This window comes from Camellia sinensis, chromosome 4 (genome assembly GCF_055761805.1).
Source record: "Camellia sinensis isolate YWXY chromosome 4, ASM5576180v1, whole genome shotgun sequence".
Taxonomy (NCBI): domain Eukaryota; kingdom Viridiplantae; phylum Streptophyta; class Magnoliopsida; order Ericales; family Theaceae; genus Camellia; species Camellia sinensis.
The window spans coordinates 54,801,677-54,806,411 of record NC_138964.1 but is presented as its reverse complement, the minus strand read 5'-3'; positions in this window follow the sequence as shown (position 1 = coordinate 54,806,411).

Genomic DNA, 4,735 nt, shown 5'->3' with positions numbered 1-4,735 from the left:
AAATAAAAGATAAATTGAAGCTAACCAATGGAGATTTTCTTAATTGTTTAAATTTAAGAAAATAAAAAAAAATGAAATTGATTATAGGGATTCCAACTAAAAATCTTCTTTTGCTTATATAAATGAGAGCACAAGATTCACTTTATATAAGTGAAACAATTCACTTTTTCCTTTTTTTGCCCGATATGGGATTGTAAAATAAAAGTTAAATGAAAACTAACTATGGGGATTTTCTTAATTGTTTAAAATTAAGAAATTTCAATAATTTATATAAATTGAGCATAAGATTCACTTTATATAAATGAAACAATTCACTTTTTCTTTTTCTTTTTCTTTTTTTCCCAATTTGGGATTTTAAAATAAAAGGTAAATGAAAGCTAGCTAATAAAAATTTTCTTAATTCTTTAAAATTAAGAAAATTCAATAATTTTAGAATGAGGGTTTGGAGCTTCTACAATTCTTCTCTCTTAAAACTTCAGTTATAAGATTCTTTTTATATAAGTGAAACAACTCACTTTCTTCTTCTTCTTTTTTGATGTGGGATTGTAACATTTTATATAAGTGAAACAGCTCACTTTTTTGTTTCTTTTTTCGGTATGAGATTGTAATTATTTTAAAATGAGAGTTTCAAAATCTCATACAAAATTATTTTTAAAATCAAAACTATGTGAGATTGTAAAATAAAAGTTAAATGGGAGCTAGCCAATGAGGATTTTCTTAATTGTTTAAAATTAAGAAAATCAAAAAAATATGAGTATGATATATTGATCATAGGGCTTCTTACTAAAAATCTCATTTTTTTTTTATATAAATGAGAGCATAAGATTCACTTTATGTAAGTGAAACAATTTACTTTATTTTTTTTTTTCAATGTGGGATTGTAAAATAAAAGGTAAATGGAAGCTAGCCAACGAGAATTTTCTTAATTGTTTAAAAGTAAGAAAATTCAATAATTTTAGAATAAGAGTTTGGAGCTCCTAGAAGTCTTCTTCCTAAAACCCCAATTTCTTGTATAATATATAGATAGATAGTGGAACAAACTTTGCTTTTTCTTCTTCTCTCGATGTGGGATTATAAAATAAATCATAAACTAATTAGAGTTTTATTTTTATATGGTTAAATGGAAGTTAGTCAATGAAAATTTTTTTAATTGTTTAAAATTAATAAAATCAATATGAGAAATCATAATTAAATCAGCGAATCGGTCAAAACCAAAATGGTTTAGCCTAATCGGTTAGGTCAAATGACCAACCAACTTATACAAAAATTAATTAATTAAAACTTTTAAATGTTATTTTAATTTTAAAATTTAAACTGTTTTGAATTGAAGTATACACAATACTATACTATTAAGATGCACCTTATATAAGTGAAACAATTCACTCTTCTTCTTCTTCTTCTTCTTCTTTTTTTTTTTTTTTTTTTTTTTTTTTTTTTTTTCTGATGTGAGATTATAAAATCAAAGTTAACAATTATTTGAACGAAAGTTTATTTGTAACGCCCTCAAAATAATAACATTAAACCCATCAAATAAGACATGCATTGACATATAAACTAACCACATTTCTCTATTCCTTAGAGTTCCATTACATAAGTATTACATGTTAACATCATAACAAAATGCCCTACGGGCTTACAGCTTTCCAAGTTAACACTTGGTTACAACAAAAGAGTACTAACTCGTTTACACATTAAGCCCTAGGCTTGAAGTTACATGTAATACATCAAAAGTTAAGCAACAAAAGTATGCCTGCCTCTAGCCTCCCAGCTATGTCCTTGGAGGTGGCATGCTACCTGCACCTGAAAATGATATTCCCATATAGGGTGAGCCACAGCCCAGTAGAAATACACTAAACCAACCATGAACAATGCCTAAAATATTAGCAATTGATAGATGGCCAACACTGATACAATCACATAAATCATATATTTATGTCAAACGACTTACAAGTCCCAATTACTTTTCATTTCCCTTTTTTTCAACAGATAGGCATATAAGCACTACCCACATGCTCAACAGATATGTATAACAACAATATCCACATTCTCAGATAAGCAAATAAGCTATATCCACATTCTATAACAGATATGTATAACAACAATATTCACAGATAAGCATAAAGGCTATATCCACACATCACAAAGATAAGCATATAAGCTCTATCTTCACTTCTTTAGACAAGCATATGAGCTGTATCTACGGAGTTCATCCCCTATCTTCTCCCATCACTATCCGGTTTAGAGGTACATCCCCTATCTTCCCCTAAACCGCGGAGTACATCCCCTATCTCCTCCTCTACACATAACGTATATAAACACATTGGTTCTATATACAATCACCCAATACATACAGTTAATGTATTCTATCAACCGTCAAGTTCCATGACTCATTTCATTGATTAGTTTCAGTTTGCCTAATCATCATGCATTGTCTACAACAATCACGACTATCCTCCACCGATAGCCCAAAGCAGTTATTTCTAAACAGAAAATAAATGCACAATGGATATTCAATCAACATTTCATTTCTTCATTCTTCTCAATTAATTATCCCAATTAATTAAACAATGTAATTAGGTCGATTCCCATAATTAACATTTCAACCCTTAGGTCCCATTTTCATCAATGATTCAACAACCATTCCATTTTTCTATGCCAAACATGCATCTAGGTTTATTATGAATAAAACCCCAACTTTTGTAAAATTACACAAAAGCCCCAAACTTTCACAAAATTACCAAACCAAGCCCAACATCTCAAAATACCAAAATTTAAAGACAAAACCCATAGAGAGGAGTAGGATATCCCTACCTTGAAGTTTCAGCCAAAAAGGAGATGAAGACTCGAAGATCAACGTGCTCCAAATCCAAACTTTTTCAGATTAAATCGAAGCTCTCAACGCCCTCTATCTTTTTAACAAAGGCCCTAGGCTAGATTCACACCCTAGGGAGATCAAACCTTAGAGAGAGTGCAAGTTTAGAGAGAGAGAGGCTCGGATTAAGGGTTTTGGATCAAAAAGAAAGTGAAAAAGTGATGTTTTAGACGCTGCTGTCCGCTGATATAAAACACGCTCGCTCGAGCGAAGGCTTGGTCGCTCGAGCGACCAGACACAGAAAACTCTCGCTCGAGCCAAGAAGTTCTCGATCGAGCGAAGAAAAATCCAGACCGCTCGAGCGAAGGAAGCTCGCTCGAGCCAAGAAAGACAGCTCTCAGGTCCAGAACCAGGTGCAACCGCTCGCTCGAGTGAGCCACTCTGGCTCGACCCACCAAATACGAACCCCACTCTCGCTCGAGCGACCAACTCCTCGCTCGAGCGAAGGTCCAAAATTCTGGGCAGCAACACTAGGCTCCCGAACACAACCAACCTGTAACAAACCTGCCTAACACATCCTATAACTCAAATACAAAGTACAAAGGATGCAAACACGATAATAAACAACAACCAACATCCACGGACACATGTCCGGATCACTGTACAACAAGGGTAAACCCGGGATCGCTATATTATTTCTAATCAAACAATCTCAGTCTTTCAATCTTTAGTTTATTTCAAATCAAACAAATCTAATCAATATATTTTGATAAAACCGCTAAAATCGTGGTTAAACCAACAAATCAATCAAATAAAAAATGATTTAGCCTAATCGGCTAGGTTATAATTAATTAATTAAAACTTTTAAAATTTAAACTCTATTGAATTAAAACATGTACAATACTACAATATTAAATGGGATGGAAGTATAAGATTCATTTTATATAAGTAAAATAACTCTTTTTTTTTTCCCCTCGATGTGGGATTATCAAATAAAAGCTAGCCAATGAAAATTTTCTTAATTGTTTAAAATTAAGAAAATCAAAAAAATTAGTATGAGATATTCAAACTCTCAACGCTCCTCATTAAATGGGATGGAAGTATAAATTTTTTTTTATATGAGTAAAACAACTCATTTTTTTTCATTATTTTCTCGATGTGAGATTATCAAATAAAAGCTAGCTAATGGAGATTTTCTTAATTATTTAAAATTAAGAAAATTAAGAAAATTAGTATGAGATATTAAAACTCTTATAAGACTCCTTACTAAAAAGATCATTCTCCTTATATAATATATAGATACATATAAATTAGAATAAGAAACTTGAGTCTCATAAAAGACACCCCTCTACGAGATAAACTCTTAGGTCGAATATTCGCGAGTTCTTGTCATGGCAAATAAAATGTGATTAAAAAATATGGTTAATGTAATAATATTGTTAAATTTAACTTGAAAAAAAAAAAAAAAAAACAACAACAACAACAACAACACCACAGGTTAGAGTCCTATTTGGTGTTCCCATTCTTTTGTACATTACATCAAAGCTTGTTTTATTTATTAAAAAAAAAATGATTTTTTTCAATATTTTTATAGATTGGACATATTTAAAATTAAACACCAATGATTAGTAGCCTGAATTTTCATGGCTCGAATGTTTCAAAACGACGTCGTTTTGGGGGTAAAATGATGTCTTTGTGATACATTCCAATCATTCGTGTCACACAAATTCAAGTTACGAAGCATTTTTGTTAAAATTAATTCCCATTCATACTACTTTTTGACGTTTTTCTATAAAAAAATCAAAAAAATTATTTTCAAATATATTAAATTTTTTATCTATCTATCTATATATCTATACTATTATTAAAAGTGAACAATTCACTTGGTGTCCAAACTTTGGTGACTTCTCCTTATGCCACATG